The 25,278-nt window shown below is 30.0% G+C and overlaps 4 non-coding genes across 4 annotated transcripts; all 4 read right to left on the bottom strand.

Moving 5' to 3' along the window:
* Nucleotides 1-5,943: 5,943 nt before the first annotated feature.
* TRNAA-UGC (transfer RNA alanine (anticodon UGC)) lies at nt 5,944-6,016 on the bottom strand. Its single transcript has one exon. It is a non-coding gene; the product is annotated as a tRNA-Ala (tRNA).
* Nucleotides 6,017-16,446: 10,430 nt separating this feature from the next.
* On the bottom strand, nt 16,447-16,519 carry TRNAA-UGC (transfer RNA alanine (anticodon UGC)). The gene has a single exon. It is a non-coding gene; the product is annotated as a tRNA-Ala (tRNA).
* Nucleotides 16,520-16,650: 131 nt separating this feature from the next.
* On the bottom strand, nt 16,651-16,723 carry TRNAA-AGC (transfer RNA alanine (anticodon AGC)). The gene has a single exon. It is a non-coding gene; the product is annotated as a tRNA-Ala (tRNA).
* A 5,336-nt stretch (nt 16,724-22,059) lies between these two features.
* TRNAA-AGC (transfer RNA alanine (anticodon AGC)) lies at nt 22,060-22,132 on the bottom strand. Its single transcript has one exon. It is a non-coding gene; the product is annotated as a tRNA-Ala (tRNA).
* Between the last annotated feature and the right edge of the window lie 3,146 nt (nt 22,133-25,278).

Genomic DNA, 25,278 nt, shown 5'->3' with positions numbered 1-25,278 from the left:
TTGCAAGCAAAGCAAGCACTCTACCATTTCACTTACGTCCCCATTTGTTAATTATGAGGGTAATTGTTGTAATAAAATTAAGCCGACAAAAATTTAAAATAATAAATGTATATGAAAGAAAATAAGAATATCCTGAAAAGATCAAAACACCTTCAAAAATATTGGTAAGTTGTGAAGATAAAAATAATTTGGAGATACGGGGTATCGATCACCGTACCTCTTGCATGCAGAGCGGGCATTCTAGCATTTGAGCAAAATGCCCATTTGTTAATTGTGATGGAAATTGTTGTAGTAAATTAAAAATAATAAATAAATATGGAAGAAAACAAGAAATTCTTGAAAAAATATCAAAATACCCTAAAATATATTGATGGCTTATGTGGATAAAAGTAATTTGGAGATGCGGGGTATCGAACCCCGTACCTCTCGCCTGCAAAGCGAGCGCTCTACCATTTGAACTACATCCCCATTTGATTATTATAATAGTAAATGTTGTAAGACATTAAAAATAATAAATACAAATGAAAGAAAATAAAAAATTCCAGAAAATATCAAAACACCCTAAAATATATAAGTGAGTTGTGAGGATAAAAATAAGTTGGAGATGCGGGGTATCGAACCCCGTACCTCTCGCATGCTGAGCGAGCACTCTACCGTTTGAGCTACATACCCATTTGTTAATTAAGATAGCAATTGTTGAAATAAAATAATCTTACAAATTAAAAATAATAAATAAATATGAAAGAAAATTAGAAATTCTTAAAAACATCTAAACACTCTAAAATATATTGGTGAGTTGTGAGGATAAAAATAATTTGGAAATGCGGTGTAACGATCCCCATACCACTTGCATGCAAAGCAAGTGCTCTACCGTTTGAGCAACATCCCCATTTGTTAATTATGATAGTAATCGTTATAATAAATTAAACCGAAAAGAATTTAAATTAATAAAAAAAATGAAGGAAAATTAGAATTTTCTGAAATGATCAAAACACCCTTAAATATATTGGTCAGTTGTGATGATAAAAAAAATTTGGAGATGCGGTTTATCCATCCCCGTACCTCTTGCATGCAAAGCAAGCGCTCTACCGTTGGACATACGTCTCCCTTTGTTAATTATGATAGTAATTGTTGTAATAAATTAAAATTAAAAATTAAAAATAATAAATAAATATTAAAGAAAATAAGAAATTCTAGAAAATATCAAAACACCTTAACATATATTGGTGAATTGTGAAGATAAAAATAATTTGGAGATGGGGGGTGTCGGTTGCTGTACCTCTCGCATGGATAGCGAGCATTCTACCGTTTGAGCTACATCCCCATTTGTAAATAATGAGAGTAATTGTTATAATAAGTTAAAAATAGTAAATACGTATGAAAGAAAATAAAAATTACTGAAAAGATCAAAACACCCTCAAATATATTGATGAGTAGTGAGGATAAAAATAATTTGGAAATGCGGGGTATTGAACCTCGTACCGTTAACATGCAAAGAGGGCACTCTACCGTTTGTGCTACATACCCATTTGTTAGTCAAGATAGTAATTGTTGCCTTACAATAAAATTAAAAAATTAAAAATAATAAATAAACATGAAAGAAAATAAGAAATTTATGAAAAATTAATAAAACACCCTACATTATATTGCTGAGTTGTGAGGTAAGAATAATTTAGAGAGGTGGGGTATTGAACCTCGTACTTCTCGCAAGCTAAGCAAGCGCTCTACCATTTGAGCTACATCCCCATTTGTTAATTAAGATAGTAATTGTTGTAATAAATTCAAATTTGAAAAATACAAAATAATAAAAAAAAATGAAAGAAAATAAGAAATTCCTGAAAATATCAAATCACCCTAAAATATATTGTTCATTTGTGAGGATAAAAATTATTTGGAGATGGGGTGTACTGAAACCCAGACCTCTCCCGTGCAAAACAAGCGCTCTACCATTTAATCTACTTCCCCGTTTGTTAATTATGTTAGTAATTGTTATAATAAATTAAAACTAAAAAATATAAAAATAGTAAAGAAAAATCAAAGAAAAAAAGAAATTCTTAAAAAGATCAAAACACTCTTAAATATATTGGTGAGTTGGGAGGATAAAAAAAACTTTGAGATGCGGGGTATCGAAGATCGAAACTCTCGCATGCAAAGAAGGCGGTCTACTATATGATCAACGTCCCCATTCAATAATTATGATTGAGATATTTTTAATAAATTAAAAATAATAAATAAAAATGAAAGCAAATAAGAAATTCCTCAAAAGATCAAAACACCTTAAAATATATTGGTCAGTTGAGAGTATAAAAATAATTTTCAGATGCGGGGTAACGAACCTCGAACCTCTTGCATGCAAAGCTAGAGCTCTACTATTTTAGCTACGTCCCCAATCGTTAATTATGATTGTAATTTTTGTAATAAATTAAAATTAGAAATTAAAAACAATAAATGAATAAGTAAGAAAATAAGAAATTCCTGAAAAGAGCAAAACACCATAAAATATATTGGCGAGTTGTGAGGACAAAAATGATTTGGAAATGCATGTATCGAACCACGTACCTCTAACATGCAAAGCGGGAACTCTACCATTTGAGATACATCCCCATTTCTTAACTATGATAGTAATCGTTATAATAAATTAAACCTAAAAAAATTAAAAATAAAAATAAAAATGAAACAAAATAGGAAATTCCTGAAAAGACCAAAACACCCTAAAATATATTGGTGAGTTGTGAGGATAAAAATAATTTGGAAATGCAGTGTATCGATCCCCGTACCTCTTGCAAGCAAAGCAAGCACTCTACCAATTCAGTTACGTCCCCATTTGTTAATTATGATGGTAATTGTTGTAATATATTAAACCGACAAAAATTTAAAATAATAAATGTGTTTGAAAGAAAATAAGAAATTCCTAAAAAGATCAAAACACCTTAAAAAATATTGGTGAGTTGTGAAGATAAAAATAATTTGGAGATACGGGGCATCGATCCCCGGACCTCTTGCATGCAGAGCGAGCATTCTACCATTTGAGCAAAATGCCCATTTGTTAATTGTGATGGAAATTGTTGTAGTAAATTAAAAATAATAAATAAATATGGAAGAAAATAAGAAATTCTTGAAAAAAGATCAAAATACCCTAAAATATATTGATGGCTTATGAGGATAAAAGTAATTTGGAGATGCGGGGTATCGAACCCCATACCTCTCGCATGCAAAGCTAGCGCTCTACCATTTGAGCTACATCCCCATTTGATTATTATAATAGTAAATGTTGTAAGATTAAAAATAATAAATAAAAATGAAAGAAAATAAAAAATTCCAGAAAATATCAAAACACCCTAAAATATATTAGTGAGTTGTGAGGATAAAAATAAGTTGGAGATGCGGGGTATGGAACCCCGTACCTCTCGCATGCTAAGCGAGCACTCTACCGTTTTTGCTACATCCCCATTTGTTAATTAAGATAGCAATTGTTGTAATAAATTAATCTTAAAAATTAAAAATAATAAATAAATATGAAAGAAAATTAGAAATTCCAAAAAATATCTAAACACTTTAAAATATATCGGTGAGTTGTGAGGATAAAAATAATTTGGAAATGCGGTGTAACGATCCCCGTACCTCTTGCATGCAAAGCAAGTGCTCTACCGTTTGAGCAACATCCCCATTTGTTAATTATGATAGTAATCGTTATAATAAATTAAACCGAAAAGAATTTAAATTAATAAATAAAAATGAAAGAAAATTAGAATTTCCTGAAATGATCAAAACACCCTTAAATATATTGGTTAGTTGTGATGATAAAAAAAATTTGGAGATGCGGTTTATCCATCCCTGTACCTCATGCAAACAAAGCAAGCGCTCTTCCATTGGAGCTACGTCTCCGTTTGTTAATTATGATTGTAATTGTTGTAATAAATTAAAATTAAAAATCAAAAATAATAAATAAAATTAAAGAAAATAAGAAATTCTAGAAAATATCAAAACACCTTAACATATATTGGTGAATTGTGAAGATAAAAATAATTTGGAGATGTGGGGTATCGGTTGCTGTACCACTCGCATGCATAGCGAGCATTCTACCGTTTGAGTTACCTCCCCATTTGTTAATAATGAGAGCAATTGTTATAATAAGTTAAAAATAGTAAATACGTAAGAAAGAAAATAAGAAATTACTGGAAAGATCAAAACACCCTCAAATATATTGATGAGTTGTGAGGATAAAAATAATTTGGAAATGCGGGGTATCGAACCCCGTACCATTAACACACAGAGAGGGCACTCTACCGTTTGTGCTACATACCCATTTGTTAGTCATGATAGTAATTGTTGCAATACAATAAAATTAAAAAATTAAAAATAATAAAAAAATATGAAAGAAAATAAGAAATTTATGAAAAATTATTAAAACAACCTACATTATATTGCTGAGTTGTGAGGTAAGAATAATTTAGAGATGCGGGGTATTGAACCTCGTACTTCTCGCAAGCTAAGCAAACGCTGTACCATTGAGTTACATGCCCATTTGTTAATTAAAATAGTAGTTGTTCTAATAAATTCAAATTTGATAAATACAAAATAATAAATAAAAATGAAAGAAAATAAGAAATTCCTGAAAATATCAAATCACCCTAAAATATATTGTTCATTTGTGAGGATAAAAAAAAATTTGGAGATGCGGTGTACTGAAACCCAGACCTCTCGCATGCAAAACAAGCGCTCTACCATTAAATCTACTTCCCCATTTGTTAATTATGATACTAATTGCTATAATAAATTAAAACTAAAAAATATAAAAATAATAAAGAAAATAAGAAATTCTTAAAAAGATCAAAACACTCTTAAATATATTGGTGAGTTGGGAGGATAAAAAAAACTTTGAGATGCGGGGTGTCGAAGATCGAAACTCTCACATGCAAAGCGAGCGGTCTACTATATGAGCAAAGTCCCCATTCGTTAATTATGATAGAGATATTTGTAATAAATTAAAATTAATAAATAAAAATGAAAGCAAATAGGAAATTCCTCAAAAGATCAAAACACCCTAAAATATATTGGTCAGTTGAGAGTGTAAAAATAATTTTCAGATGCGGGGTAACGAACCTCGAACCTCTTGCATGCAAAGCTAGAGCTCTACTATTTGAGCTACGTCCCCAATCGTTAATTACGATCGTAATTTTTGTAATAAATTAAAATTAGAAATTAAAAATAATAAATGAATAAGTAAGAAAATAAGAAATTCCTGAAAAGAGCAAAACACCATAAAATATATTGGCGAGTTGTGAGGAGAAAAATGATTTGGAAATGCATGTATCGAACCACGTACCTCTAACATGCAAAGCGAGAACTCTACCATTTGAGATACATCCCCATTTCTTAACTATGATAGTAATCATTATAATAAATTAAACCTAAAAAAATTGAAAATAAAAAATGAAAATGAAACAAAATAGGAAATTCCTGAAAAGACCAAAGCACACTAAAATATATTCGTGAGTTGTGAGGATAAAAATAATTTGGAAATGCGGTGTATCGATCCCCGTACCTCTTCAAAGCAAAACAAGCACTCTACCATTTCAGTTACGTCCCCATTTGTTAATTATGATGGTAATTGTTGTAATAAAATTAAGCCGACAAAAATCTAAAATAATAAATGTATATTAAAGAAAATAAGAAATTCCTGAAAAGATCAAAACACCTTAAAAAATATTGGTGAGTTGTGAAGATAAAAATAATTTGGAGATGTGGGGTATCGATCCCCGGACCTCTTGCATGCAGAGCGGGCATTCTACCATTTGAGCAAAATGCCCATTTGTTAATTGTGATGGAAATTGTTGTAGTAAATTAAGAATAATAAATAAATATGGAAGAAAAAAAGAAATTCTTGAAAAAATATCAAAATACCCTAAAATATATTGATGGCATATGAGGATAAAAGTAATTTGGAGATGCGGGGTATCGAACCCCGTACCTCTCGCATGCAAAGCGAGTGCTTTACCATTTGAGCTACATCCCCATTTGATTATTATAATAGTAAATGTTGTAAGACATTAACAATGATAAATAAAAATGAAAGAAAATAAAAAATTCCAGAAAATATCAAAACACCCTAAAATATATTAGTGAGTTGTGAGGATAAAAATAAGTCGGAGATGCGGGGTATTGAACCCCGTACCTCTCGCATGCTAAGCGAGCACTCTACCGTTTTTGCTACATCCCCATTTGTTAATTAAGATAGCAATTGTTGTAATAAATTAATCTTAAAAATTAAAAATAATAAATAAATATGAAAGAAAATTAGAAATTCTGAAAAAGATCTAAACACTCTAAAATATATTGGTGAGTTGTGAGGATAAAAATAATTTGGAAATGCGGTGTAACGATCCCCGTACCTCTTGCATGCAAAGCAAGTGCTCTACCGTTTGAGCAACATCCCCATTTGTTAATTATGATAGTAATCGTTATAATAAATTAAACCGAAAAGAATTTAAATTAATAATTAAAAATGAAAGAAAATTAGAATTTCCTGAAATGATCAAAACACCCTTAAATATATTGGTCAGTTGGGATGATAAAAAAAATTTGGAGATGCGGTTTATCCATCCCCGTACCTCTTGCATGCAAAGCAAGCGCTCTACCGTTGGAGCTACGTCTCCGTTTGTTAATTATGATAGTAATTGTTGTAATACAATAAAATTAAAAAATTAAAAATAATAAAAAAATATGAAAGAAAATAAGAAATTTATGAAAAATTATTAAAACAACCTAAATTATATTGCTGAGTTGTGAGGTAAGAATAATTTAGAGATGCGGGGTATTGAACCTCGTACTTCTCGCAAGCTAAGCAAGCGCTCTACCATTTGAGCTACATCCCCATTTGTTAATTAAGATAGTAATTGTTGTAATAAATTCAAATTTGATAAATACAAAATAATAAATAAAAATGAAAGAAAATAAGAAATTCTTAAAAAGATCAAAACACTCTTAAATATATTGGTGAGTTGGGAGGATAAAAAAAACTTTGAGATGCGGGGTATCGAAGAACGAAACTCTCGCATGCAAAGCGAGCGGTCTACTATATGTGCTACGTCCCCATTCGTTAATTGTGATAGAGATATTTGTAATAAATTAAAATTAAAATTAAAATTAATAAATAAAAATGAAAGCAAATAAGAAATTCCACAAAAGATCAAAACACCCTAAAATATAATAGTCTGTTGAGAGTATAAAAATAATTTTCAGATGCGGGGTAACAAACCTCGAACCTCTTGCATGCAAAGCTAGAGCTCTACTATTTGAGCTACGTCCCCAATCGTTAATTATGATCGTAATTTTTGACATAAATTAAAATTAAAAATTAAAAATAATAAATGAATAAGTAAGAAAATAAGAAATTCCTGAAAAGATCAAAACACCATAAAATATATTGGCGAGTTGTGAGGACAAAAATGATTTGGAAATGCATGTATCGAACCACGTACCTCTAACATGCAATGCGGGAACTCTACCATTTGAGATAGATCCCCATTTCTAAACTATGAAAGTAATCGTTATAATAAATTAAACCTAAAAAAAATAAAAATAAAAAATAAAAATGAAACAAAATAGGAAATTCTTGAAAAGACCAAAACACCCTAAAATATATTGGTGAGTTGTGAGGATAAAAATAATTTGGAAATGCGGTGTATCGATCCACGTACCTCTTGCAAGCAAAGCAAGCACTCTACCAATTTAGTTACGTCCCCATTTGTTAATTATGATGGTAATTGTTGTAATATATTAAACCGACAAAAATTTAAAATAATAAATGTGTATGAAAGAAAATAAGAAATTCCTGAAAAAATCAAAACACCTTAAAATATATTGGTGAGTTCTGAAGATAAAAATAATTTGGAGATACGGGGTATCGATCCCCGTACCTCTTGCATGCAGAGCGGGCATTCTACCATTTGAGCAAAATGCCCATTTGTTAATTGTGATGGAAATTGTTGTAGTAAATTAAAAATAATAAATAAATATGGAAGAAAATAAGAAATTCTTGAAAAAATATCAAAATACCCTAAAATATATTGATGGCTTGTGAGGATAAAAGTAATTTGGAGATGCAGGGTATCGAACCCCGTACCTCTCGCATGCAAAGCGAGCGCTCAACCATTTGAGCTACATCCCCATTTGATTACTATAATAGTAAATGTTGTAAGATTAAAAATAATAAATAAAAATGAAAGAAAATAAAAAATTCCAGAAAATATCAAAACACCCTAAAATATATTAGTGAGTTGTGAGAAGAAAAATAAGTTGGAGATGCGGGGTATCGAACCCCGTACCTCTTGCATGCTAAGCGGGCACTCTACCGTTTTTGCTACATCCCCATTTGTTAATTAAGATAGCAATTGTTGTAATAAATTAATCTTAAAAATTAAAAATAATAAATAAATATGAAAGAAAATTAGAAATTCCAAAAAAGATCTAAACACTCTAAAATATATTGGTGAGTTGTGAGGATAAAAATAATTTGGAAATGCGGTGTGACAATCCCCATACCTCTTGCATGCAACGCAAGTGCTCTACCGTTTGAGCAACATCCCCATTTGTTAATTATGATAGTAATCATTATAATAAATTAAACCGAAAAGAATTTAAATTAATAAATAAAAATGAAAGAAAATTAAATTTCCTGAAATGATCAAAACACCCTTAAATATATTGGTCAGTTGTGATGATAAAAAAAATTTCGAGATGCGGTTTATCCATCCCCGTACCTCTTGCATGCAAAGCAAGCGCTCTACCGTTGGAGCTACGTCTCTGTTTGTTAATTATGATTGTAATTGTTGTAATAAATTAAAATTAAAAATTAAAAATAATAAATAAATATTAAAGAAAATAAGAAATTCTAGAAAATATCGAAACACCATAACATATATTGGTGAATTGTGAAGATAAAAATAATTTGGAGATGTGGGGTATCGGTTGCTGTACCACTCGCATGCATAGCGAGCATTCTACCGTTTGAGTTACATCCCCATTTGTTAATAATGAGAGTAATTGTTATAATAAGTTAAAAATAGTAAATACGTATGAAAGAAAATAAGAAATTGCTGAGAAGATCAAAACACCCTCAAATATATTGATGAGTTGTGAGGATAAAAATAATTTGGAAATGCGGGGTATCGAACCCCGTACCATTAACACGCAAAGAGGGCACTCTACCGTTTGTGCTACATACCCATTTGTTAGTCATGATACTAATTGTTGCAATACAATAAAATTAAAAAATAAAAAATAATAAAAAAATATGAAAGAAAATAAGAAATTTATGAAAAATTATTAAAACAACCTACATTATATTGCTGAGTTGTGGGGTAAGAATAATTTAGAGATGCGGGGTATTGAACCTCGTACTTCTCGCAAGATAAGCAAACGCTCTACCATTTGAGCTACATCCCCATTTGTTAATTAAGATAGTAATTGTTGTAATAAATTCAAATTTGATAAATACAAAATAATAAATAAAAATGAAAGAAAATAAGAAATTCCTGAAAATATCAAATCACCCTAAAATATATTGTTCATTTGTGAGGATAAAAAAAATTTGGAGATGCGGTGTATAGAAACCCAGACCTCTCGCATGCAAAACAAGCGCTCTACCATTTAATCTACATCCCCATTTGTTAATTATGATACTAATTGCTATAATAAATTAAAACTAAAAAATATAAAAATAATAAAGAAAAATCAAAGAAAATAAGAAATTCTTAAAAAGATCAAAACACTCTTAAATATATTGGTGAGTTGGGAGGATAAAAAAAACTTTGAGATGCGGGGTATCGAAAATCGAAACTCTCACATGCAAAGCGAGCGGTCTACTATATGAGCTACGTCCCCATTCGTTAATTATGATAGAGATATTTGTAATAAATTAAAATTAATAAATAAAAATGAAAGCAAATAGGAAATTCCTCAAAAGATCAAAACACCCTAAAATATATTGGTCAGTTGAGAGTATAAAAATAATTTTCAGATGCGGGGTAACGAACCTCGAACCTCTTGCATGCAAAGCTAGAGCTCTACTATTTGAGCTATGTCCCCAATCGTTAATTACGATTGTAATTTTTGTAATAAATTAAAATTAGAAATTAAAAATAATAAATGAATAAGTAAGAAAATAAGAAATTCCTGAAAAGAGCAAAGCACCATAAAATATATTGGCGAGTTGTGAGGAGAAAAATGATTTGGAAATGCATGTATCGAACCACGTGACTCTAACATGCAAAGCGAGAACTCTACCATTTGAGATACATCCCCATTTCTTAACTATGATAGTAATCGTTATAATAAATTAAACCTAAAAAAATTAAAAATAAAAAATGAAAATAAAACAAAATAGGAAATTCCTGAAAAGACCAAAGCACCCTAAAATATATTCGTGAGTTGTGAGGATAAAAATAATTTGGAAATGCAGTGTATCGATCCCCGTACCTCTTCAAAGTAAAACAAGCACTCTACCATTTCAGTTACGTCCCCATTTGTTAATTATGATGGTAATTGTTGTAATAAAATTAAGCCGACAAAAATCTAAAATAATAAATGTATATTAAAGAAAATAAGAAATTCCTGAAAAAATCAAAACACCTTAAAAAATATTGGTGAGTTGTGAAGATAAAAATAATTTGGAGATGTGGGGTATCGATCCCCGGACCTCTTGCATGCAGAGCGGGCATTCTACCATTTGAGCAAAATGCCCATTTGTTAATTGTGATGGAAATTGTTGTAGTAAATTAAAAATAATAAATAAATATGGAAGAAAATAAGAAATTCTTGAAAAAAGATCAAAATACCCTAAAATATATTGATGGCTTATGAGGATAAAAGTAATTTGGAGATGCGGGGTATCGAACCCCATACCTCTCGCATGCAAAGCTAGCGCTCTACCATTTGAGCTACATCCCCATTTGATTATTATAATAGTAAATGTTGTAAGATTAAAAATAATAAATAAAAATGAAAGAAAATAAAAAATTCCAGAAAATATCAAAACACCCTAAAATATATTAGTGAGTTGTGAGGATAAAAATAAGTTGGAGATGCGGGGTATGGAACCCCGTACCTCTCGCATGCTAAGCGAGCACTCTACCGTTTTTGCTACATCCCCATTTGTTAATTAAGATAGCAATTGTTGTAATAAATTAATCTTAAAAATTAAAAATAATAAATAAATATGAAAGAAAATTAGAAATTCCAAAAAATATCTAAACACTTTAAAATATATCGGTGAGTTGTGAGGATAAAAATAATTTGGAAATGCGGTGTAACGATCCCCGTACCTCTTGCATGCAAAGCAAGTGCTCTACCGTTTGAGCAACATCCCCATTTGTTAATTATGATAGTAATCGTTATAATAAATTAAACCGAAAAGAATTTAAATTAATAAATAAAAATGAAAGAAAATTAGAATTTCCTGAAATGATCAAAACACCCTTAAATATATTGGTTAGTTGTGATGATAAAAAAAATTTGGAGATGCGGTTTATCCATCCCTGTACCTCATGCAAACAAAGCAAGCGCTCTTCCATTGGAGCTACGTCTCCGTTTGTTAATTATGATTGTAATTGTTGTAATAAATTAAAATTAAAAATCAAAAATAATAAATAAAATTAAAGAAAATAAGAAATTCTAGAAAATATCAAAACACCTTAACATATATTGGTGAATTGTGAAGATAAAAATAATTTGGAGATGTGGGGTATCGGTTGCTGTACCACTCGCATGCATAGCGAGCATTCTACCGTTTGAGTTACCTCCCCATTTGTTAATAATGAGAGCAATTGTTATAATAAGTTAAAAATAGTAAATACGTAAGAAAGAAAATAAGAAATTACTGGAAAGATCAAAACACCCTCAAATATATTGATGAGTTGTGAGGATAAAAATAATTTGGAAATGCGGGGTATCGAACCCCGTACCATTAACACACAAAGAGGGCACTCTACCGTTTGTGCTACATACCCATTTGTTAGTCATGATAGTAATTGTTGCAATACAATAAAATTAAAAAATTAAAAATAACAAAAAAATATGAAAGAAAATAAGAAATTTATGAAAAATTATTAAAACAACCTACATTATATTGCTGAGTTGTGAGGTAAGAATAATTTAAAGATGCGGGGTATTGAACCTCGTACTTCTCGCAAGCTAAGCAAGCGCTCTACCGTTTGAGCTACATCCCCATTTGTTAATTAAGATAGTATTTGTTGTAATAAATTCAAATTTGATAAATATAAAATAATAAATAAAAATGAAAGAAAATAAGAAATTCCTGAAAATATCAAATCACCCTAAAATATATTGTTCATTTGTGAGGATAAAAATAATTTGGAGATGCGGTGTACTGAAACCCAGACCTCTCGCATGCAAAACAAGCGCTCTACCATTTAATCTACATCCCCATTTGTTAATTATGATAGTAATTGTTATAATAAATTAAAACTAAAAAATATAAAAATAAGAAAGAAAAATCAAAGAAAATAAGAAATTCTTAAAAAGATCAAAACACTTTTAAATATATTGGTGAGTTGGGAGGATAAAAAAAACTTTGAGATGCGGGGTATCGAAAATCGAAACTCTCACATGCAAAGCGAGCGGTCTACTATATGAGCTACGTCCCCATTCGTTAATTATGATAGAGATATTCGTAATAAATTAAAATTAATCAATAAAAATGAAAGCAAATAGGAAATTCCTCAAAAGATCAAAACACCCTAAAATATATTGGTCAGTTGAGAGTATAAAAATAATTTTCAGATGCGGGGTAACAAACCTCGAACCTCTTGCATGCAAAGCTAGAGCTCTACTATTTGAGCTACGTCCCCAATCGTTAATTATGATCGTAATTTTTGTAATAAATTAAAATTAAAAATAAAAAATAATAAATGAATAAGTAAGAAAATAAGAAATTCCTGAAAAGATCAAAACACCATAAAATATATTGGCGAGTTGTGAGGACAAAAATGATTTGGAAATGCATGTATCGAACCACGTACGTCTAACATGCAATGCGGGAACTCTACCATTTGAGATAGATCCCCATTTCTTAACTATGATAATAATCGTTATAATAAATTAAACCTAAAAAAATTAAAAATAAAAAATAAAAATGAAACAAAATAGGATATTCCTGAAAAGACCAAAACACCCTAAAATATATTGGTGAGTTGTGAGGAAAAAAATAATTTGGAAATACGGTGTATCGATCCACGTACATCTTGCAAGCAAACCAAGCACTCTACCAATTCAATTACGTCCCCTTTTGTTAATTATGATGGTAATTGTTATAATATAATAAACCGACAAAAATTTAAAATAATAAATGTGTATGAAAGAAAATAAGAAATTCCTTAAAAAGATCAAAACTGCTTAAAAAATATTGGTGAGTTGTGAAGATAAAAATAATTTGGAGATACGGGGTATCGATCCCCGTACCTCTTGCATGCAGAGCGGGCACTCTACCATTTGAGCAAAAAGCCCATTTGTTAATTGTGATGGAAATTGTTGTAGTAAATTAAGAATAATAAATAAATATGGAAGAAAATAAGAAATTCTTGAAAAAATATCAAAATACCCTAAAATATATTGATGGCATTTGAGGATAAAAGTAATTTGGAGATGCGGGGTATCGAACCCCGTACCTCTCACATGCAAAGCGAGTGCTTTACCATTTGAGCTACATCCCCATTTGATTATTAAAATAGTAAATGTTGTAAGACATTAACAATGATAAATAAAAATGAAAGAAAATAAAAAATTCCAGAAAATATCAAAACACCCTAAAATATATTAGTGAGTTGTGAGGATAAAAATAAGTTGGAGATGCGGGGTATCGAACCCCGTACCTCTCGCATGCTAAGCGAGCACTCTACCGTTTTTGCTACATCCCCATTTGTTAATTAAGATAGCAATTGTTGTAATAAATTAATCTTAAAAATTAAAAATAATAAATAAATATGAAAGAAAATTAGAAATTCCGAAAAAGATCTAAACACTCTAAAATATATTGGTGAGTTGTGAGGATAAAAATAATTTGGAAATGCGGTGTAACGATCCCCGTACCTCTTGCATGCAAAGCAAGTGCTCTACCGTTTGAGCAACATCCCCATTTGTTAATTTTGACAGTAATCGTTAGAATAAATTAAACCGAAAGGAATTTAAATTAATAATTAAAAATGAAAGAAAATTAGAATTTCCTGAAATGCTCAAAACACCCTTAAATATATTGGTCAGTTGTGATGATAAAAAAAATTTGGAGATGCGGTGTATCCATCCCCGTACCTCTTGCATGCAAAGCAAGCGCTCTACCGTTGGAGCTACGTCTCCGTTTGTTAATTATGATAGTAATTGTTGTAATAAATTAAAATTAAAAATTAAAAATAATAAATAAATATTAAAGAAAATAAGAAATTATAGAAAATATCGAAACACCTTAGCATATATTGGTGAATTGTGAAGATAAAAATAATTTTGAGATGCGGGGTATCGGTTGCTGTACCACTCGCATGCATAGCGAGCATTCTAACGTTTGAGCTACATCCCCAATTGTTAATAATGAGAGCAATTGTTACAATAAGTTAAAAATAGTAAATACGTATGCAAGAAAATAAGAAATTACTGAAAAGATCAAAACACCCTCAAATATATTGATGAGTTGTGAAGATAAAAATAATTTGGAAATGCGGGGTATCGAACCCCGTACCATTAACACGCAAAGAGGGCACTCTACTGTTTGTGCTACATACCCATTTGTTAGTCATGATAGTAATTGTTGCAATACAATAAAATTAAAAAATTAAAAATAATAAAAAAATATGAAAGAAAATAAGAAATTTATGAAAAATTATTAAAACAACCTACATTATATTGCTGAGTTGTGAGGTAAGAATAATTTAGAGATGCGGGGTATTGAACCTCGTACTTCTCGCAAGCTAAGCAAGCGCTGTACCATTTGTGCTACATCCCCATTTGTTAATTAAGATAGTAATTGTTGTAATAAATTCAAATTTGATAAATACAAAATAATAAATAAAAATGAAAGAAAATAAGAAATTCCTGAAAATATCAAATCACCCTAAAATATATTGTTCATTTGTGAGGATAAAAATAATTTGGAGATGCGGTGTACTGAAACCTAGACCTCTCGCATGCAAAACAAGCCCTATACCATTTAATCTACTTCCCCATTTGTTAATTATGATAGTAATTGTTATAATAAATTAAAACTAAAAAATATAAAAATAATAAAAAAAAATCAAAGAAAAAAAGAAATTCTTAAAAAGATCAAAATACTCTTAAATATATTTGTGAGTTGGGAGGATAAAAAAAACTTTGAGATGCGGGGTATCGAAGATCGAAACTCTCGCATGCAAAGCGAGCGGTCTACTATATGAGCTACGTCCCCATTCGTTAATTATGATAGAGATATTCGTAATAAATTAAAATTAATAAATAAAAATGAAAGCAAATAGGAAATTCCTCAAAAGATCAAAACACCCTAAAATATATTGGTCAGTTGAGCGTATAAAAATAATTTTCAGATGCGGGGTAACGAGCCTCGAACCTCTTGCATGCAAAGCTAGAGCTCTACTATTTGAGCTACGTCCCCAATCGTTAATTATGATCGTAATTTTTGTAATAAATTAAAATTAGAAATTAAAAATAATAAATGAATAAGTAAGAAAATAAGAAATTCCTGAAATGAGCAAAACACCATAAAATATATTGGCGAGTTGTGAGGACAAAAATGATTTGGAAATACAATTATCGAACCACGTACCTCTAACATGCAAAGCGGGAACTCTACCATTTGAGATACATCACCATTTCTTAACTATGATAGTAATCGTTTTAATAAATTAAACTTAAAAAAATTAAAAATTAAAAATAAAAAATAAAAATGAAACAAAATAGGAAATTCCTGAAAAGACCAAAACACCCTATAATATATTGGTGAGTTGTGAGGATAAAAATAATTTGGAAATGCGGTGTATCGATCCCTGTACCTCTTGCAAGCAAAGCAAGCACTCTACCAATTCAGTTTCGTTCCCATTTGCTAATTATGATGGTAATTGTTGTAATATATTAAACCGACAAAAATTTAAAATAATAAATATGTATGAAAGAAAATAAGAAATTCCAAAAAAGATCAAAACACCTTAAAAAATATTGGTGAGTTATGAAGATAAAAATAATTTGGAGATATGGGGTATCGAACCCCGTACCTCTTGCATGCAGAGCGGGCATTCTACCATTTGAGCAAAATGCCCATTTGTTAATTGTGATGGAAATTGTTGTAGTAAATTAAAAATAATAAATAAATATGGAAGAAAATAAGAAATTCCTCAAAAAATATCAAAATACCCTAAAATATATTGATGGCTTATGAGGATAAAAGTAATTTGGAGATGCGGGGTATCGAACCCCGTACCTCTCACATGCAAAGCGAGCGCTCTACCATTTGAGCTACATCACCATTTGATTATTATAACAGTAAATGTTGTAAGACATTAAAAATAATAAATTAAAATGAAAGAAAATAAAAAATTCCAGAAAATATCAAAACTCCCTAAAATATATTAGTGAGTTGTGAGGATAAAAATAAGTTGTAGATGCGGGGTATCGAACCCCGTACCTCTCGCATGCTAAGCGAGCACTCTACCGTTTGAGCTACATCCCCATTTGTTAATTAAGATAGCAATTGTTGTAATAAATTAATCTTACAAATTAAAAATAATGAATAAATATGAAAGAAAATTAGAAATTCCAAAAACGATCTAAACACTCTAAAATATATTGGTGAGTTGTGAGGATAAAAATAATTTGGAAATGCGGTGTAACGATCCCCGTACCTGTTGCATGCAAAGCAAGTGCTCTACCGTTTGAGCAACATCCCCATTTGTTAATTATGATAGTAATCGTTATAATAAATTAAACCGAAAAGAATTTAAATTAATAAATAAAAATGAAAGAAAATTAGAATTTCCTGAAATGATCAAAACACCCTTAAATATATTGGTCAGTTGTGATGATAAAAAAAATTTGGAGATGCGGTTTATCCATCCCCGTACCTCTTGCATGCAAGGCAAGCTCTACCGTTGGAGCTACGTCTCCGTTTGTTAATTATGATAGTAATTGTTGTAATAAATTAAAATTAAAAATTAAAAATAATAAATAAATATTAAAGAAAATAAGAAATTCTAGAAAATATCAAAACACCTTAACATATATTGGTGAATTGTGAAGATAAAAATAATTTGGAGATGCGGGGTATCGGTTGCTGTACCACTCGCATGCATAGCGAGCATTCTACCGTTTGAACTACATCCCCATTTGTTAATAATGAGAGCAATTGTTATAATAAGTTAAAAATAGTAAATACGTATGAAAGAAAATAAGAAATTACTGAAAAGATCAAAACACCCTCAAATATATTGATGAGTTATGAGGATAAAAATAATTTGGAAATGCGGGCTATCGAACCCCGTACCATTAACACGCAAAGAGGGCACTCTACCGTTTGTGCTACATACCCATTTGTTAGTCATGATAGTAATTGTTGCAATACAATAAAATTAAAAAATTAAAAATAATAAAAAAATATGAAAGAAAATAAGAAATTTATGAAAAATTATAAAAACAACCTACATTATATTGCTGAGTTGTGAGGTAAGAATAATTTAAAGATGCGGGGTATTGAACCTCGTACTTCTCGAAAGCTAAGCAAGCGCTCTACCATTTGAGCTACATCCCCAGTTGTTAATTAGGATAGTAATTGTTGTAATAAATTCAAATTTGATAAATACAAAATAATAAATAAAAATGAAAGAAAATAAGAAATTCCTGAAAATATCAAATCACCCTGAAATATATTGTTCATTTGTGAGGATAAAAATAATTTGGAGATGCGGTGTACTTAAACCAGACCTCTCGCATGCAAAACAAGCGCTCTACCATTTAATCTACTTCCCCATTTGTTAATTATGATAATAATAAATTAAAACTAAAAAATTTAAAAATAATAAAGAAAAATCAAAGAAAATAAGAAATTCTTAAAAAGATCAAAACACTCTTAAATATATTGGTGAGTTGGGAGGATAAAAAAAACTTTGAGATGCGGGGTATCGAAGATCGAAACTCTCGCATGCAAAGCGAGCGGTCTACTATATGAGCAACGTCCCCATTCGTTAATTATGATAGTGATATTTGTAATAAAATTAAAATTAAAATTAAAATAATTAAATAAAAATGAAAGCAAATATGAAATTCCTCAAAAGATCAAAACACCCTAAAATATATTGGTTAGTTGAGAGTATAAAATAATTTTCAGATGCGGGGTAACAAACCTCGAACCTCTTGCATGCAAAGCTAGAGCTCTACTATTTGAGTTACGTCCCCAATCGTTAAATATGATCGTAATTTTTGTAATAAATTAAAATTATAAATTAAAAATAATAAATGAATAAGTAAGAAAATAAGAAATTCCTGAAAAGAGCAAAACACCATAAAATATATTGGCGAGTTGTGAGGACAAAAATAATTTGGAAATGCATGTATCGAACCACCTACCTCTAACATGCAAAGACCGAAGCACCCTAAAATATATTCGTGCGTTGTGAGGATAAAAATAATTTGGAAATGCGGTGTATCGATACCCGTACCTCCTGCAAGCACAACAAGCACTCTACCATTTCAGTTACGTCCCCATTTGTTAATTATGATGGTAGTTGTTGTAATAAAATTAAGCCGACAAAAATCTAAAATAATAAATGTATATTAAAGAAAATAAGAAATTCCTGAAAAGATCAAAACACCTTAAAAAATATTGGTGAGTTGTGAAGATAAAAATAATTTGGAGATACGGGGTATCGATCCCCGTACCTCTTGCATGCAGAGCGGGCATTCTACCATTTGAGCAAAATGCCCATTTGTTAATTGTGATGGAAATTGTTTTAGTAAATTAAAAATAATAAATAAATATGGAAGAAAATAAGAAATTCCTGAAAAAAGATCAAAATACCCTAAAATATAATGATGGCTTATGAGAATAAGAGTTATTTGGAGATGCGGGGTACCATTTGAGCTCCATCCCCATTTGATTATTATAACAGTAAATGTTGTAAGACATTAAAAATAATAAATAAAAATGATAGAAAATAAAAAATTCCAGAAAATATCAAAACACCCTAAAATATATTAGTGAGTTGTGAGAATAAAAATAAGTTGGAGATGCGGGGTATCGAACCCCGTACCTCTCGCATGCTAAGCGAGCACTCTACCATTTTTGCTACATCCCCATTTGTTAATTAAGATAACAATTGTTGTAATAAATTAATATTAAAAATTAAAAATAATAAATAAATATGAAAGAAAATTAGAAATTCCTAAAAACATCTAAACACTCTAAAATATATTGGTGAGTTGTGAGGATAAAAGTAATTTGGAAATGCGGTGTAATGATCCCCATACCTGTTGCATGCAAAGCAAGTGCTCTACCATTTGAGCAACATCCTCATTTGTTAATTATGATAGTAATCGTTATAAAAAATTAAATCGAAAAGAATTTAAATTAATAAATAAAAATAAAGAAAATTAGAATTTTCTGAATTGATCAAAACACCCTTAAATATATTGGTCAGTTGTGATGATAAAAAAAATTTGGAGATGCGGTTTATCCATCCCCGTACCTCTTGCATGCAAAGCAAGCGCTTTACCGTGGGAACTACGTCTCCGTTTGTTAATTATGATAGTAATTGTTGTAATAAATTAAAATTAAAAATTAAAAATAATAAATAAATAATAAAGAAAATAAGAAATTCTAGAAAATATCAAAAACACCTTAACATATATTGGTGAATTGTGAAGATAAAAATAATTTGGAGATGCGGGGTATCGGTTGCTGTACCTCTCGCATGCATAGCGAGCATTCTACCGTTTCAGCTACATCCCCATTTGTTAATAATGAGAGTAATTGTTATAATAAGTTAAAAATAGTAAATACGTATGAAAGAAAATAAAAATTACTGAAAAGATCAAAACACCCTCAAATATATTGATGAGTTGTGAGGATAAAAATAATTTGGAAATGTGGAGTATCGAACCTCGTACCATTAACACGCAAAGAGGGCACTCTACCGTTTGTGCTACATACCCATTTGTTAGTCAAGATAGTAATTGTTGCAATACAATAAAATTAAAAAATTAAAAATAATAAATAAACATGAAAGAAAATAAGAAATTTATGAAAAATTATTAAAACACCCTACATTATATTGCTGAGTTGTGAGGTAAGAATAATTTAGAGATGCAGGGTATTGAACCTCGTACTTCTCGCAAGCTAAGCAAGCGCTCTACCATTTGAGCTACATCCCCATTTGTTAATTAAGATAGTAATTGTTGTAAGAAATTCAAATTTGATAAATACAAAATAATAAATAAAAATGAAAGAAAATAAGAAATTCCATAAAATATCAAATCACCCTAGAATATATTGTTCATTTGTGAGGATAAAAAAAATTTGGAGATGCGGTGTACTGAAACCCAGACCTCTCCCATGCAAAACAAGCGCTCTACCATTTAATCTACTTCCCCATTTGTTAATTATGATAGTAATTGTTATAATAAATTAAAACTAAAAAATATAAAAATAATAAAGAAAAATCAAAGAAAAAAAGAAATTCTTAAAAAGATCAAAACACTCTTAAATATATTGGTGAGTTGGGAGGATAAAAAAAACTTTGAGATGCGGGGTATCGAAGATCGAAACTCTCGCATGCAAAGCGGGCGGTCTACTATATGAGCTACGTCCCCATTCGTTAATTGTGATAGAGATATTTGTAATAAATTAAAATTAAAATTAAAATTAATAAATAAAAATGAAAGCAAATAAGAAATTCCACAAAAGATCAAAACACCCTAAAATATATTGGTCAGTTGAGAGTATAAGAATAATTTTCAAATGCGGGGTAGCGAACCTCGAACCTCTTGCATGCAAAGCTAGAGCTCTACTATTAGAGTTACATCCCCAATCGTTAATTATGATCGTAATTTTTGTAATAAATTAAAATTAAAAATTAAAAATAATAAATGAATAAGTAAGAAAATAAGAAATTCCTGAAAAGAGCAAAACACCATAAAATATATTGGCGAGTTGTGAGGACAAAAATGATTTGGAAATGCATGTATCGAACCACGTACCTCTAACATGCAAAGCGGGAACTCTACTATTTGATATACATCCCCATTTCTTAACTATGATAGTAATCGTTATAATAAATTAAACCTAAAACAATTAAAAATAAAAAATAAAAATGAAACAAAGTCGGAAATTCCTGAAAAGGCCAAAACACCCTAAAATATATTGGTGAGTTGTGAGAATAAAAATAATTTGGAAATGCGGTGTATCGATCCTCGTACCTCTTGCAAGCAAAGCAAGCACTCTACCTTTTCAGTTACGTCCCCATTTGTAAATTATGATGGTAATTGTTGTAATAAATTTAACCGACAAAAATTTAAAATAATAAATGTATATGATAGAAAACAAGAAATTCCTGAAAAGATCAAAACACCTTAAAAAATATTGGTGAGTCGTGAAGATAAAAATAATTTGCAGATACGGGGTATAAATCCTCGTACCTCTTGCATGCAGAGTGGGCATTCTACCATTTGAGGAAAATGCCCATATGTTAATTGTGATGGAAATTGTTGTAGTAAATTAAAAATAATAAATAAATATGGAAGAAAATAAGAAATTCCGGAAAAAAGATCAAAATACCCTAAAATATATTGATGGATTATGAGGATAAAAGTAATTTGGAGATGCGGGGTATCAAACCCCGTACCTCTAGCATGCAAAGCGAGCGCTCTACCATTTGACCTACATCCCCATTTGATTATTATAATAATAAATGTTGTAGACATTTAAAATAATAAATAAAAATGAAAGAAAATAAAAAATTCCAGAAAATATCAAAACACCCTAAAATATATTAGTGAGTGGTGAGGATAAAATTAAGTTGGAGATGCAGGGTATCGAACCCTGTACCTCTCGCATGCTAAGCGAGCACTCTACCGTTTGAGCTACATCCCCATTTGTTTATTAAGATAGCAATTGTTGTAATAAATTAATCTTAAAAATTAAAAATAATAAATAAATATGAAAGAAAATTAGAAATTCCTAACATGCAAAGCAAGCGCTCTACTGTTTGAGCTACGTCCCCGTTTGTTAAGTATGATAGTAATTGTTGTAATAAATTAAAATTAAAAATTAAAAATAATAAATAAATATTAAAGAAAATAAGAAATTCTAGAAAAGTTCAGAACACCTTAACATATGGTGAATTGTGAAGATAAAAATAATTTGGTTATGCGGGGTATCGGTTGCTGTACCTCTCGCATGCATAGCGAGCATTATACCGTTTGAGCTACATCCCCATTTGTTAATAATGAGAGTAATTATTATAATAAGTTATAAATAGTAAATACGTATGAAAGAAAATAAGAAATTGCTGAAAAGATCAAAACACCCTCAAATATATTGATGAGTTGTGAGGATAAAAATAATTTGGAAATGCGGGGTATCGAACCCCGTACCATTAACATGCAAAGAGGGCACTCTACCGTTTGTGCTACATACCCATTTGTTAGTCATGATAGTATTTGTTGCAATACAATAAAATTAAAAAATTAAAAATAATAAATAAATATGAAAGAAAATAAGAAATTTATGAAAAATTATTAAAACACCCTACATTATATTGCTGAGTTGTGAGGTAAGAATAATTTAGAGACGCGGGGTATTGAACCTCGTACTTCTCGCAAGCTAAGCAAGCGCTGTACCATTTGAGCTACATCCCCATTTGTTAATTAAGATAGTAATTGTTGTAATAAATTCAAATTTGATAAATACAAAATAATAAATAAAAATGAAAGAAAATAAGAAATTCCTGAAAATATCAAATCACCCTAAAATATATTGTTCATTTGTGAGGATAAAAATAATTTCGAGATTTGCGGTATCGGTCGTTGTACCTCTCGCATGCATAGCGAGCATTCTACCATTTGAGCTATATCCCCATTTGTTAATAATGAGAGTAATTGTTGTAATAAGTTAAAAATAGTAAATACATATGAAAGAAAATAAGAAATTCCTGAAAAGATCAAAACACCCTGAAATATATTGATGAGTTGTGAGGATAAAAATAATTTGGAAATGCGGGGTATCGAACCCCGTACCTTTAACATGCAAAGCGGGCACTCTACCGTTTGTGTTACATACCCATTTGTTAGTTATGATAGTAATTGTTGCAATACAATAAAATTAAAAGTTATTAATAATAAACAAATATGAAAGAAAATAAGAAATTCTTGAAAATTATTAAAACACCCTAAATTATATTGTTGAGTTGTGAGGTAAAAGTAATTTAGAGATGTTGGCTATTGAACCTCGTACATCTCGCATGCCAAGCGAGCGTTGTTCCATTTGAGCTACATCCCCATTTTCTAATTAAGATAGTAATTGTTGTAATAAATTAAAATTTGATAAATTCAAAATAATAAATAAAAATGAAAGAAAATAAGAAATTCCTGAAAATATCAAATCACCCTAAAATATATTGTTAATTTGTGAGGATAAAAATAATTTCGAGATGCGGTGTACTGAAACCCATACCTCTCGCATGCAAAACAAGCGCTCTACCATTTAAGCTACTTCCCTATTTGTTAATTATGATAGTAATTGTTATAATAAATTAAAACTAAAAAAATTAAAAATAATAAAGAAAAATCAAAGAAAATAAGAAATTTTTAAAAAGATCAAAACACTCTAAAATATATTGGTGAATTGGGAGGATAAAAATAACTTTGAGATGCGGGGTATCGAAGATCGAAACTCTCGCATGCAAAGCGAGCGGTCTACTATATGAGCTACGTCCCCATTCGTTAATTAAGATAGTGATATTTGTAATAAATTAAGATTAAAAATTAAAAATATTAAATAAATATTAAAGAAAATGTTCTAAATTTAGGTTAACATGCATATTATTTAGTTTTTATGTATATATTTGTTATTTAATTTAAGATATTAAATAAAGTTTTATTTCTAAATAATACCTTACTTTATGATCCAACTTCTTTTGAAATAATTTGGGGAATATGAAGTTTGTTTTTCACATTCAATCTTATTTGAAAGCAAATATATTTGACAATTCTGTTTATAAAAATCCCTATTCATATGTAAATTTTCCTTAAAAATACTATTTATATGTAAACATATTTATTGCAAACAATTTGCAAGGATTTGACAATTTGTCCCGGTTTTAAATTACCATACTAAATATAGCACATGGGGTCACCATTAGACTTAATTTGGAAGGAGTATAAATACAAAAATGTACAGTACAAATTTATACAAAATAATCCAAAATATAAAGTTTTTCGCTCTACATATTTGTATTTGTACTCTCCTTCCAAATGGAGCTTTAAGAGAGGGTTTTGTACCGGTCATATGTATAAATGGAATGCATAACATTTAAATTGAGTATTTTATTTCAGTTAGGAAGTTGGATTAGCGAAGTTAGTTATGGGTTCCATGTTTTTTCATAGATAGCCACGTTTTTAAAAGTAACAAATATTTATTTGATGGGTATGTGTAAAAATGTGCAATTTCTTTGGAAGTGGAGTTTTGTATTTACACTTTTTTCTAAGAATGGGAACAACCACTTCTAAGATTTTATTTCTTGAATTAATAGGAAGCCACATGTTTGAGTAGAAGGGCTCTAGTTTGATCATAACCCTTTAGGCCCTGTTTGATTCATAATAGAGGTCTGGAATCGGAATCAGAATGGGCTATTCCCATTCCAATTGTTTGGTTGGGCAGAATCGGAATCTTATTCCCATTCCTGCTAGACTAATAGATGTGTAAAAATGTGCAATTTTTTTGGAAAGTGGAGTTTTGTATTTACACTTTTTTCTAAGAATGGGAACAACCACTTCTAAGATTTTATTTCTTGAATTAATAGGAAGCCACGTGTTTGAGTAGAAGGGCTCTAGTTTGATCATAACCCTTTAGGCCCCGTTTGGTTCACAATAGAGGTCTGGAATCGGAATCAGAATGGGCTATTCCCATTCCAATTGTTTGGTTGGGCAGAATCGGAATCTTATTCCCATTCCTACTAGACTGACATTCCCCCATTTGAGGGAATTGCCATTCCTTGCCCCTCCCTTGGGAATGAAATC

Source organism: Nelumbo nucifera, chromosome 2 (assembly GCF_055504915.1).
Source record: "Nelumbo nucifera cultivar China Antique chromosome 2, China Antique-T2T, whole genome shotgun sequence".
NCBI classification, from domain to species: domain Eukaryota; kingdom Viridiplantae; phylum Streptophyta; class Magnoliopsida; order Proteales; family Nelumbonaceae; genus Nelumbo; species Nelumbo nucifera.
This window is presented reverse-complemented; position numbering and strand designations above follow the sequence as displayed.